Genomic DNA, 14,352 nt, shown 5'->3' on the forward strand with positions numbered 1-14,352 from the left:
TTACATGATCACAACTCCCCCCACAACAGAACCCCTCTATCAGTACACAAGAAGAACTGTGCTCTCTTAATGAGCAGCTATTGAATATTTTGTTTTGTCTTCACTGTTCAATGTGTGGCCCACTGCTCGGAGGACAGAATGATTAGGTTCCTCATGGGCTTTTCTGTGGCACTTATCGTTGTAGTATGTGAGAGCTTCACAAACATTTATCTTTACAACAGCTCTGGGATGTGGGGGTGCTATTATCCCCCTCTGTAAAATGGGGAATTGAGGCAGAGAGATTATGGTCAAAAGAATCGGCTATTTTAGGGTGCCTAATTTGAGATGCCTCTGGCCTGATTTTGCAGGGCACTTGGTATTAAACAGCACTTTATATGTTTACAGCATAGCTCCCAGTGACTTCAGTTGCAGCTGTGAGTGCTCAGCACTTCTGTAGGTCAGGCCCTATGGTCTCACATCAGGGACCCAGGAAATGAGGAACACACAATTTGTAACCACTTTTGAAAAGTTTGATTTAAGTGATTTGTCCAGCATCACACTGGAACTCTATGGCAGAGAATCTAGTTTTCCAAGGCAGCATTCAATTGCCTGAACCACGAGACAATTCTTTCTCTTCTTGCCTCCCCTCCCTCCCTCCCTCATTCATGACACACCTTTCAAATTCTGCAGCAGATGAAGCAGGGATCTTACAGAAGAGAATCTCATTGACTACACAACTCTAATTCATGCTCAAAGCACAGTCCATCCTATGCACTAAGTGAGGCAGAGGTTCTGTTGAAAAATGAATAGTATGTGACTAAAGATTATCATACTGCAGATACACAAGGGGACTGAATTAAGGTTGTACAGGCAACCTTAACTCTGGCATTTCCTAACTTTCGAGTGTTTGACTTTACAACCTTAATAGTATACTTTTAACATTGTGAGAGATTTGGTAGTTTAAAAAACCAAACTGAACAACCAGAAATTCCTTCAGGTGGCATTATATTTATATCCAAAGGGTTATTAGCAGGGTGGGAACCTTTAGATCCAACACACAGTCCAGAGGCACCAATTTTCCAGTTTCCCTGGGGTGCTCGACCCCTACTCCGCCCCAGGCCCTGCCCACACTCTATCCCTTCTCCCAAGGCCCCACCCCACCTCTTCCTGCCCCCACTCCCCCTCCCTCAAGTATGCCCCATCCTCATCCCACCTATTCCTGCCCCCACTCCTTCCCCTCCCCCCCCACCACCTCCTGCACACCACTGAACAGCTGATCACTGGCAAGTGGGAGGCTCTGGGGGGCAGGGGGAGGAGTTGATTGGTAGGGCTGCTGGTGGGGGCTGAGCACCCACTATTTTTCCCCCGTTGGTGCTCCAGCCCCTGGGCACCCATGGAGTCAGCACCTAGGACACAGATCTCTGCCACTTCAGCTAAGGAGTAAATGATAGCAGAAGTGGGCTGTCATCCTCTATGTGGACCACAGGAGAGGGATGAGACTTCTGAGGAGTGAGTGGAGACAGACTGCCTAGAGGAGGAGAATGGAACGGGGTGAGAAGCCAGGGGTGGGGAACAGACAGGACTGGCAGAGGGACAGCTGGGAAGGGAGGTGGCAGAGGGGGGCAAGCTTGGAGGGCGGGGAGAAATGGGCAGAAGAGTCTGTGCTCTCTAGAGCCTGGAATGGAACCAAAGCTTCCTGAATCTCACCATTCCTCTGCTATCAGCAGATAACTGACATCCACTTTCAAAATCTCATCCCAGTCCCTGTCCCCTTGCCCTGCCAGTCCTAGTTTCATCCCACTGGACTCACAGTTCATCTCCCCATTGTCTCCCAGGCCCAGTCTCCTTGGCCAGCCTGTCCCAGTTCCACCCCACCTGTTGCTGTCCTTTCCCCCCCGCACCAAGTGCTTCATCTGATCTGTCTCTCTTCACCATCCTGGCCTCCACTTGCCACCCTTTCCCCCCCGCCATGTTCCCCATCAGTTCCCAGTCCCATTGTCCCCACCTCCTCCCGCACAGCTCCTTGTTAGTCTTTGCCTAGCCAGTTCCACTTTTAATCCTGCCCCTTAACTCATTGTTAGCTCTGTCTTTCCTTCTCTCCTTCCCTACTGGTTCTCAATCCCAGGCATCTTGCCCACCTAGTCTCAGTCTCCCCCCATCCCAACTCCCAGTCCCAGTTTTCCTCACCACCTCCAGTCCCAGGGGGAATCACTGAGAACACAAGTCTCCCTGTTCTCACATCAAGTTGTAATGTAACAAATACTCTATAAGTAGAATCTAAACAATCGGCCAAATCATCAGGAAGCTCGGACTGGGTCCAGCTATAGATGGCTGATCGCTACCTTCCTATGATGGGCCAGACCCAAACACCCCTGCACTTTGGTAAAGGTCAGATACAAACCTTGCAGCTTGGGTCCATCGCTTCATATTACATTCGTGTACTGGACAGCATTCAGGACTTGGATTCTATTTTCATATGCATTTGGGCTTATACATCCAAGCTAAGGTGGTACATTTCTGCTGTAGGGGACTAGTTGGGAATTAAAACTGTGCAGAGTTTGTAATCAGTAGAAAGCAAGAGAGGGTCCTGTGGCACCTTTGAGACTAACAGAAGTACTGGGAGCATAAGCTTTCGTGGGTAAGAACCTCACTTAGTCTCAAAGGTGCCACAGGACCCTCTCTTGCTTTTTACAGATTCAGACTAACACGGCTACCCCTCTGATACTTGTAATCAGTAGCTATCTTTCACAAAGAAATACCAGTGCAACGGGAAGAGACGACTAATTTAATTTGGGTGCATAACCTTGGTTCCCGGTCAGTCGTACCATTGAGCAGTCACCACCACAGAACGCGAGGCCACGGGCTCTGGCAGCAGCCCAGAGAGAGAGACAGCTCATTGTGAAGAGAGCTGAGGAGGGTGGCACAGTGAGTGGTTTCCATGGCAGCCTGTCTGATGCCAGACAGCATTTCCCCAGAGCAGTGGGAGGCTCAATGGCAGCGCTTGGGCAAGGAGAGGAAAAGCAGAGTCTGTCCGTTTGCGTTACTGGTGATTTTAAATATCGGAGAGAAGGAGAATTGAGAGGCAGGATTGGAGACAGAAGAGAAGGAGGCAGAAGTAAGACTCAAAAAACCCTGAAAGAAAGAAGGATGTGAAGAAAAGAATGATTCCCAGAGTCTGTTATTACAGGGAGGAAGAGCTCATGGTGCCTAATTCTCCTCACTTTCACCAGTGCAACTCCATCAGCATCACTGGAGTCCCTTCCGATTTACAGCCCGGTAAGGTCAGCATCAGAGCCAGGCCCCCGTGCACTCTTGGGAGGTGCCCGCATTTCTGTGGTGGGAGAAATGATTGTTGGGCGCAGAAGTGTTTGTAGATCACTGCTGTGCCTTTATTGCATGTTGTGCTACCCAGTAATACAGAGACCAGGGCAACCCCTGTGAACCAGGCCACAGGTGCTGTCAAATACATCTCTTATCACTTAGAGCTGCGTGGAGCAGGACCACTGAGATTTCAGCTTCAGAGTCAGTGAATTTGTTCCAAGTCCTTGAAGCCGAGGCCTCCATGGTCCTGCTCCATGCAGCCCTATAGGGAAACAGTTGGACTCGACCCTGGGGAAGCTCAGGTCCAGATTAAGACTAGGAAGCCAAAGAGCTCGACCTGTTCAGGTAATCCTTAAGGGCTGTAGGTATGGCTTTTAAACCACAGCCCACGGTCATGCTCTGGTAGCAACTCAAAAGGGCATCAGGGACGATGGGGGGAATTAGTCCCTCCCTGTGCCAGTGGTAGGGCTAGCCGCTTACATCTCCTCAGTTGTGGGGCTACTGGAGGCTGCTCTAACCTGCCCTCTGGCTGCCATACTCCTCATGGGCCTTGTGCGCTGAGGAATAACCAAGGCAAAAGGAAGCCCTAGCCCCTCCTCCTCAGCCCACAACACCCCCATCTGAATCCAGACTGCCCCTTGGTAGGGATTTAAACCCGGATATATTCCTCTTGGTTCTCTGTGAGATGGTACACCCAGTGCTCTCCTCTTTGCCATGTCCATGGAGCCTTTTCCCTAGCTAGTATTTCTGCTGCCCAGACCTTGAGTGCTCTGGGTGAAAGTGCTCACCAGCTCCTGTTCCTCCCATGTGGCAGCCAACCCCTTGGCAGTGCCTGGAGCCCAGCCCTGCCTAGTAGCTCATGTGGGCTTCTCTGGAGGACATGAAAGCAGCAGGGAGAGGGGAGAGCTCCCTCTTGCCTCCGCTTCTGGACTAATTAGCTGCACGCTGACTTGAGATCAATGCATATTCAGAGTTCTCTGTGTGGATATGAAAATGCAGGTCACTAGACGCAGTCCATCACTCTGCCTGTATTACGCAAGGGAAATCAGAATGCAAAGCAGCTCCATGGAATTGCTGTACTGTTAGAAGGGCACAAGGCACGAAGAGCCACCATGAGTTCTCTCCCCTTTGTTTCACTGAGTCTGTTACACATATTTAGGACTGAACTCTGTGCTGACTTGCACCCCATCCAGCCCCACACTCCTGACAGAACAGTTCCTCCCTCTGGAGACTGAGTCACACAGCTTCCTTCTGAATCACTGCTCACCCACTCCGCCTCTGCCTCCCCCTGCCGCACTGACCGCTCCAGCGGCTCTGTGACAGTGTGCTACCCACTGGGGCCCATCAGTCCCCCACTCAATCTACAGACTGCCGGATAGCGCCCCCGGACATCAGGCGACTCCATCAGGTTGAGTGGCAGCACTGCAATCCACCCTGCTCTTTGGGGTCCCCGTCTCAGGCCCTGACAGCAGTTTGGTTGTGTACACTCCCCGGCCCTCCCTTTCCTGAGTCCACTGCTCCTCACAGCAAAGCAAACCAGCATGCGGTGAGGTTCAGGCAGTAGCCCAGTGTGTGACCAGACTCCAGGGCTCTCACAGGCTCAGTTCTTGAAAGCTAGAAAGGCTATGAACAAACAGCCCCTAGATCCCTTCCCCCTTCAAATTAAAGCCTTTCGCATGGACTACAAAACAAATTCACAACAGGTTAGCTGGATTCCCTTAGGAGGTGTAGGCCTTCCCCCAGCCCAGCTACACAGCTGGCCATGGGTGAAGCTTCCTAGCTAGCCCCCTGCCTGCCTCTTCCGGCTGAGGACCTGCCCCCACTCACTGCTCTTGGTCTCCCCTCCCCACCCATTGCCCTGGCCGAAGTGGGGCAGGGGGAATAGAGCTTGGTCAGGGCCACGGGAGTGGGGCCTGAGAGCTCAGCTGGGACCACGGTGGAGCTCTCTGCCCTGGCTGGAGAGCCAAGCCCGGAGACCCTTCCCCCCTCCACCACAGCCCCACCCCATTCCACCCCCACTCTGCCTCTTCCCCCAGGAGGCCATGCCCCCCACTACTCTCCACCACCCCAAGACCAGAAAAGGTCTGTGCCCCCCACTCCAGCTCCGGAGCTGTGGCGAGGAGCGAGAGCTTCTCCAGCCCTGGGGCTGTGAGAGGAGGGAGATTTTTCAGGGGACCTCAAATCTGCAACTGTCCCACCCCCGCCCCATGGTGTGAGGTTCGGGGAGGCTTAGCCTCACCCAATCTCCACTGCGCACCGCCTATGCAGCTGGCTCCTATTTTCTCTGAAATGCTTCACAGGCCAACAGGCTCTCAAGTCATTCGCTGGCCCTGCTAACTAATCCTTGCCTCCCCAGTCTGGAGTTCCTGGGCTTTCTGACCCAGTAGCACACTTGTCTCTCCCAGGACAGAGGGGTAGCATACTCTGTCAGTATCCCTCATTACCCTCCCTCTCCAATATACACTCTGTGCTACCTCATCTCTCGCAGCAAGCAACACCTCAGTGCAGAGGACTCCCAATGAACCACCCTCCACGCAGCCCTCTGCCCACTCTCCATCTTTCTCCTGGCTGCCCCATTACCACCACCTCAAACTTAAATATGTCCCACAACACCCGTCTCATCTTTCATCCTCTCCCCACTTCTGCCAGCCACTCTGCCCATGCCGATGCTCTCTCCCTCCCCTGCAGCAGTGATCCATCTGGTGCAGTCAGTGCGTAATTTGTAAAGGAGGTGCCGCAGCTCAAAATAGCACTGTACCTGTGAGGTCATGCCTTGCATGCAAGTGTAGAATTGCCTGAATTACTAAATGCTGCTGACGGAGAGGTGCTGGAGCTAAACCCTGGCCCAAATGAAGCTCCTGGTACAGCATCCTGTCTGACAGTGACCAGCACCAGAGGAAGGTAGAGGGTTTTTTGCAGTGGACAATCATGGAACCCCAGGTGACATTTATTGTCTCTTATTAATTAGAGACTGGCTTCTGCCACAAAGTGTAACGGTTTATATCTAATATATTTATTATATTGAACATGACTGTGGATGTTCTCATTATCCATATGAATGTCACGTCTTGTTCTGAATCCTACAAAGCTCTTGGCCTCAATGAAATCTTGTGTCAATCAGTTCCACAGGTTCCTGTGAGTTGTGTAAACTAGACTACTTACTCAGTTTAAAGTGTGTTGCTGTTCACTGGCATTAGATGTCCCCTTGTCCTGTAACATAAGGGGTAGATTAGAGACTTAATTAAACTTCTGTCCGTTATTCACTATTTTATGTACCTCGACAACATTTCCTCTTATTAATCTGCTCTCTAAACTGAAGGAATGAGTTTCTCCAATAGAATTACTCCAGATTATACCAGTGTAACTGGGAGCAGAATGTCTTTACATTTATAAACCACACTGGTACTAACAAAATTTGTGCCAGACTAAAATGCTCACTTGGTTTTATGTTACAGCCCTTTTCCTCGTCCTTTCCGTGGTTTGTCTTCAGAGCATATGCTATTTGGGGCAAGGACCTCCCTTTCACATGAAGCAGGCAACCCTGCATTGATACAAGTATTCAAAAACGTCAAGTTTGTCTTAAAAATCCTCTCTCCTCCAGGCCTGGGTTTATGGCTGGGCACCCCAACCTGTATCAAGGGGAGCAAACTTGATAGCACTATGTGTAGGAAACTGTCCCAGGAGATCCTTCTGACAGTCTGTACCCTATGTTCACCCTTTTTACAAAAAATAAAAATTCTACAAAAAGCATGCCTTGTGAGGTATCATTTGAAAACTCAATTTGCTGGTCATTATTGTCCTGGTAAAATACGTGTGGCAACATTGTACGAACAATTATAAGATTCTACTGTATGACTTTACTGAGACATGCTCCAAGTTTAGAAAAGCAGGTACAGACCAGTTCCTCAGAGACAAAATGTTAGCCAGCACCTAAGCAGTGTCAGCATAATCAAATGGACTATCACCTGGTTACACAGCCATTCTTTGGCAGGAAGAAGGGTATGAGTGAGAAATGTATGTCTTGGCAAACAGATTTTGTCTCCTAAACCTCAGCTGGAGAGGATTTTCAAAGAGGAGGAAGAGGTATAAGAATGAGAAACAGAGGCTCCAAATGATCTCTCTCCTCCCTTTCTCTCTGCCTATGACATCTATGACCCCTGAAGGACAAGGAAAGGAGCATTGGACTGGGGGTGGAGTCCTGGCTGAAAGCATCCAGCCAGTAAGACTGCAAAAGAACATGTGGTGAGAGACATTGGGCTTTGAATTCATTGAGCCTGTTAAGTTAGATATTAGTTTGTGTTTTACCTTTTATTTTCTTGTAACCAAATTCTGACTTTTCTGCCTCCTTACTTGTAATCACTTAAAATCTTTTGTTCTGCAGTTAAACTTGTTTTATTGTTTTATCTAAACCAATGTGTTTGGATTGAAGTGTTTGGGAAACTATTTGAGATAATAAGGGATGTGCATATCATTTTCTATTAATGAAATGACAGACTGTCTATGCGCTTGTATTGTACTGGGCAGTACAAGACGCACATTTCTGGAGACAAGTCTGGGACTGGAATTGGTTGGTGTTGCTCAGGAGAGGCAGACTAAGAGCACTCTATACCTCAGCTAGAGGCTGTGCGTGAGCAGGCCAGAAATGGTTGCGCTCATAGCAAAGCAGTGTAAAAGTCACCCCAGGTTGGGGAATTGAGGCGAGGCAGCTGTTCAACTGTCCAGATTGTACCCTGGCAATATCACAATCCTCCCCTGCCCCCTCTCTCATGGATTTGTTGCAGAAGGGTGTGATCCAGCCCCTTGAAAAGCTGCATTTGCTGGTGAAGATGCAGTGCTCAAGCAGTGCATCAAGGTCACCTATTACCAAGTCATCCTGACTGTGAATGCTTGAGAGAGGAGATCTGATGCGACTGCACAGATGCAGTTTCAGACATAAGGTCTGAGCCCACTTCCCTCTCAGCAGGCCACTTCACGCAATAGCTAAACTGCCACCCCCAGTGTTTTACGGTGCATCTTAAAAACCCAGCACTTAGAGATCCACACTGGTAGCATGCAGCTATCTCACAGGCAGGGCCTTCTCCAGCCATCAAGGTCTCTTCCTAAGTTCCTCCTGCTGGAAACTTCTCCTCACCACTGCAGTCTCCTCTCTTTTAAAGGCTTTTCTTTCCAGGTTCTCTCTCAGCTGTTGCTAATGAGCCACTTCGTCACAACTGGGGTAATAGCCGTAAATAGGGAGAACAGCTGCAACAGCATGGGGTTTGTACACCCCATCCTACAGCATATTTAGGAATGACTCCCTCTCAGCACTAGGGTGGTTTGCCTGAGGGGTTACCTTTGCTGCGGGTAGGTGGTTGGTCTTGGAGACTTGTAATTGCCTGGATTTAATTTTTAACGAGATGGTGCTTTAGTGCTTTGTAGTAGACACCATACGAACAGATGAAATGTTTAAAAATCAGTAAAATACGAGGAACCTTTACATTCTGTTCCTTGTGATTAGCTAGCAAAAGGAGTTACAGGATGGTGACTCTCTGCCCACAACCAACCAACCAACACAACCCCACTTCTGTGCACTTACCCAGCGCCCCCCATGCCTAGGCATGTTGTGCCAGGTATCACAGCAGACATGGCATGCAAGCCACTCTTCTGAGAAGATGATATGCCATCTGTGAGTGCCAACTCCCTTGTCCAAAATGAAGGAACAGTGTGTGGGGTCAGGGAAGAGATGTGAAGGGGCGCGGAAAGGAGAAGGACCCATGGATATCCTTGTCCAAAGAAATTGGATATCAGATCTGGTGTAGGTGCTACTGGAATACTTGGACTGGGTTTGCCTTTTGACTCTGAATGGTGAGCTATTTTGGTATCTCGCCCGTTCCCAACACTTTCTCTTTATGCCCCTGTGTGTGTTTCTCTCTCTCTCACACGAACACCCAGCAGCACTAGATAGCCCTTCTGAAAACCACTCCTGCTGCCCTGTCCCTTCAAGATCAGAAATGGTGCAGCAGCAGTTCTTTAGGTAGGCTGGATTCTGCACCGTGACAATCTGCAGCTGGTGGGGAGAATGAACGTCGGACACAAAATTGCTCAGGCTCCGTCTCCTTGTAATTGGTTAGATAAAGGAACAGGGCCAGGTAACTAGAGCTCAAACAAACTTGAAACATGTTGCTGGTATAAACACATCTAGGTCTCTCCAAGATGTTCCTAGAAGCTGTTGGGAGTCATGGTAGCAACATCAGCAGCCTAAGAACCCAGAATAAGGAACTGCAAATCAGTTTCCATTGCACCTATTACATATGTGCTTAAACGTCAATCCCTCCGTTCCCATCCATTTCATGGTTCACACAGGCAGAGACATCCCTATGGCTGTGTGGACTCTCAGCACAGTGCGCTGACCAAAACGGCTTTCATTTGTCATAAAATGGAAATATCTATGCTCTTAGGGACCGAATGCAATGCAATGAATGCATAAATAATATTGGATGAACTCCAAATTGGAACCACTACATGTAGCCAATCCAGCAGGTACTCTGGAAACCTGTAGCTCCTCCCTTTGTGGCCAGTGGCCTGTCATCTCCTCTCAGAGTCCCTGATTTCAGAGTCCCCCCACTTGCTACTTTACCTGTTTCTGAGCCAACAGTTGGCGTGGTTTGTGAAAGTCACTCTGGCTCAGCACTTGTCTCTCTGCCCTGCAGAGTGACAAGCTCCCAGTGCCACTATCCAAGGCTCTCAGGGGGCCAGGCTGTGCCTTTGAGGGCATATGATGCAGAGATTCACCTCCCCAGGGGATGCTCTTAGGTGAAATATGCCTCAGGGAGCCCAATACCTGTCTGAGCCCCAGGCATACATTTCAAACAGTGCAGTTCCCCCTCCTCTCTGCAGCTCTGCTGTGGCCCTGCCTCCTTTGGTATATATCGTGTGCACCAAAGGAGCAGTGCCTTTGCTCCCGGCTAGGTCAGGAACTTTGATTGACCCTGGCTCTTTGGTAGGACGCAATGGAAAAGGCGGGAGAGGTAGGTTCCTGGTATCCTCTTCATCCAGCACATGCAGATTATCCAGGGCTAGGGAATAGCCGTCCTTGACCAAACACCTTCCGCTCTCAGGATTCAGAGCTGAGAGTTGTAGATCCTGGAGGAACACAGGGTTCTCTGTTCTTTCTCGCTCACGCTAATGGCAGTAACTTTTGTCAGGGGTCTCAAGTTCAGCTGCTCTGTGCATTCCAGTCTGAACTTTTTATCTTAGAATTATATAAGCACTGTTCTGTCTTGTTAACATATCTAACGTAACCATTACTTCCAATGCATGGTTGGTCCTATTTGCCTTGTGCACGGCCCAGAGCGAGCTACATTCATTCTCAATGAATAAAGTGTTACTTCTTAGAAAAGTCTCATGAAAGGTCCCCTGTAGAAGAATGCCTCGGTAAGAAGAGAAAAAACACGAATTTCCTACTCAGAACGTTGAGGGTCTGATCCAAAGAATTCCAGTGGGCTTGGATCAGGCCCTTTATCATCCTATTTTATGGCTCAAATCTGCTCCCACTGGAAGTTATGCTACTGACTCCATGGGGAGCAGGGTCAGGTCCTTAATTTATTTAAAGCATTTTTTCCCCATGTGTTCAACGGCTTCATGAGTCATGTCTGATCCCATAGCTCTTTGCAGAAATGCCTTTAAAAGGGTAAATTGAGTTAGTTGCCTGAGAAATCAATGTCTCTGCGGCATGCTGGGGAAATACATATTTGACTTTAAGCCATCTGTTTTCAAAGATGATGGGCCAACTACACCCTGAATATATCTAGATTCTATACACTGTACAGCACACGACTCCTTTTAATAATCATCATTTGCACTTTTGTCCAATGATCTCAAAGTGCTTTACAAAGGCAGACGAACGTTACTGCAGTTGTACAGATGGTGAAAACTGAGGCACAGAGAGGGTGAAGGCACATGAAAAGCCAGCACCAGATAAGCGTTTTAGGTGTTCTGGTTGCCATCCCACGCTCTAACTGCTAGGCTAGTTTGCTTCCCGTTTGGGAAGCCAAAGCCTGAAGTAATGCTATGAAATACCATGAAAATTGGCCAGGCATCACCAGAGGATACTTATTTGTACAGAACTGGGTTAGGATACTCTGCTTGGACAGAGGTTCTGGAATAGACTATTTCGCTTCATGGTGCTGCTTCAGATTAGCAAGGTTAAAATATTATATTGCTCTCCAGCAGCCACTTGATGTTTTAATACAGTTTCATTAGCACCAGGGGTAGCATCAAGCCAGGAATGAATTAGATCAAAACGCAACATCTCCAACTAAATCGGGATTGGTCCTGCTTTGAGCAGGGGGTTGGACTAGATGACCTCCTGAGATCCCTTCCAATCCTGATATTCTATGATCTCCTCCCTGCATCCAGCCTTGGCTGCAATGGTCTGGTTTTGGAGCCTGTCTGAAGATACTCCTGAATGCAGGCATTCTATGGCCCCAGATTACAGACCTATCAAGAAGAGATGATTGTCTAAGAAAGCAATGTGCACCAAATTGCAGTCTGGGAGTGGACTCAGGCAGGCATTTTCTGGCTGAGTATTTCTACTGATGCATGGAGTCAGAGAGAAGCTTGTCCCAATCTAAAAAGTTCCTTCTTGCTCATGGGAGCTCACAATTCTTCCTCGTCTAGGCATTTCTAACGTGCCCATAGTGTCTATACTGCCATCCACACAGCGATTTTCTTATCATGAACATCTATTTCCCGGTTGAGGATCTAGTGCATAGATATTACAGGAATGAGCACTTTAAAAATAGGTATAATAAGTGGTGCAGATTTAATCTGCAAAGGAGATGGATTTCTCTTGCAAAGGGCTTTACTACCTCTTTTTGATAGGACCTTCAGCCTAGGACTTATTCAGAAGGCCATGCAGTGGGACAGGAAGGGAAACTCTTCCACTGCATCCAAATGAACCTCAGTGAGTATGCATCTTTCTGCTACTGGCCATCTTTAGTTTCAGATTCCCCTAGAAACCTTGGCACTGCCTCAGCCTGTCATTCAGATAGGAATTTGTCACTGGTCTCCTGCCAATGGTAGCTTTGACATTGACCTTTTCACATACAGAACAAACTCGGATTCTTTGACTCTATTTTTAGGACAGGAGCTGTCCGACCACATGACTTTGTCAAGGAATGGAGTTTTGCTTCCTGCAAAACTGTGTGATAAAGAATTGGGAAAGGGTCTGGGGAGCAGGAAGTGATCTACTCTTCTATCGAGAGCAGGGGCGCTGAAACAATTTGTATAGTGGGGGTGCTGAGAGCCATTGAACCAAACTGCAAACCCTGTACATGAGTCCGCATCCCCTGTACCCCTAGTTCCAGCACTTATGATCCAAAAGGAGCGGATTCCTTGCAAACTTCTGAAGATAGAGCCTGTAGGAACAGGCCGACATGAACCCCTAACTCTGTATCAACCGTTGTCTCAGTGCTGGGGAAGCCTCTTCATTTTCCTGTCACCTCCTTAGAGGACCACCCATATGCTGAGCAGCCATAATGCTGGCTCCAGGCAGAGTATTAGCAAGAGCGTCCTGTCCTGGTATAAGTGATACTGAGACAGCTTTAGAGTGCGATGTTAAAATGCTGCTAGAAGGAGGTCAGGGAAGATCCATTCCTGGGCTAGCAAAGGCACCACCTCGGGGCTGGAAGGGAGCTGGCCTGCACCTCCACTGTGCGGGGGCTGCCAAGGTCAGTTCAGCCCCTGGCACAGGCTAGAGCAGCTTTGAGGAGTGCCCTTCTTCAGTGATCCCTATGGGCCTTTATAGGGGCTCAGAACTGCCCAGGTGCAGGTCCTCCTGTACGCATCCCCTCCTGAGCCCTGGACATGGACAGAATGCCCCGAGTGGGGGGCTGAGGCAGTGCAGAGCTAGCTCTGGACATCATGTGGGGCCCCCAGAGATGTGGGTATCCCCCAACAGGAGACACATCTGCCCTGCAGCCACGTTGTACCAGCCGAGTCAGATGCCACCACCTTCTTCTTCCTCCCACACCTGCCATTTCTCTGCACCAAGGAAGTGAGAGACTGGAACCCAAATGCAAGTGAGAGGAAGTGAGCGGGGGGGGGAGGGGGGAGACTTTGCACCCACACAGAATGAGCCACCTCTACTTTATAGGCAAAACAAGAAGTGGGATGAGCCAGCACAGAACATGCACCTCCAGATGTGTAGCTGTTGCCTGATCCTCCCCATGTGCACAGGTGTAACAGCAGAGCGCATGCCTTGACTTCCCTGCCATTCCCCCCCATTCACACTAGTGGGCAGGGAAGACCCCATGTGCTCACTTCCTTGGTCACCGCTGCAACATCTGAACTCAGATTCCCCTGGCGTGCTACTAGCATGGTTCCTCTCTGACCCTCAGGCTCATCTCTTCCTTTTCTGACCCCACAGCAAAGGACGCCCAAGTGACATGAAGGAGGTAAGCAGGATAGATGGATGCCCTCGGTCCAGAATGAATACAACACTGGTGCCACCTTGTTTGACCTTTGCTTTCTTTTGCCGAGGAATCTGCAGTGTGTCGTGGGCTTTTGTTTTACTCTTCTCCATTACTAACAGTTTTATACCTTTATGGTTCCTCCCTGTGGCTGTTTTCTTTCTTTGTGCAGTTTTATTCACTCAATTACTTTGTACCTAATCTGAAGCAGCTACAAACTGTTGCTTGAAATAAGACACTGCATGGGGTTTCCTCTTATAAACACTCGGTTATCCCTCAGACCCAAGTTTAACGGGGTCAGCACCCACCTCTTGTGAGCCCCTAGGCTGATGGTTCTCTCAGCAGGTCTTCAGCAGCTCAGCTCTCCGGCTGAGCCACACACACTGTCCCTCCTTCCAGGGTATACAGTCCAAATTCTTATCACTGCCCTGGTACGGGGCCATAGCCCTAAAGCTTCTCTCAGAGGCATTGCCTTCTTCAACCACCCAGCCGGGGCCCATCTCAGTACTGGTGGTGTTTCAGCAGACCTCCCTGGGCTCAGTCTTCAACCAGACCAGGGGGGCCTACCTCAGTACCCTCACTGGCATGGCCAGGTTCTGTG

The sequence above is a fragment of the Malaclemys terrapin genome, chromosome 3, assembly GCF_027887155.1.
Source record: "Malaclemys terrapin pileata isolate rMalTer1 chromosome 3, rMalTer1.hap1, whole genome shotgun sequence".
Classification (NCBI taxonomy): Eukaryota; Metazoa; Chordata; order Testudines; family Emydidae; genus Malaclemys; species Malaclemys terrapin.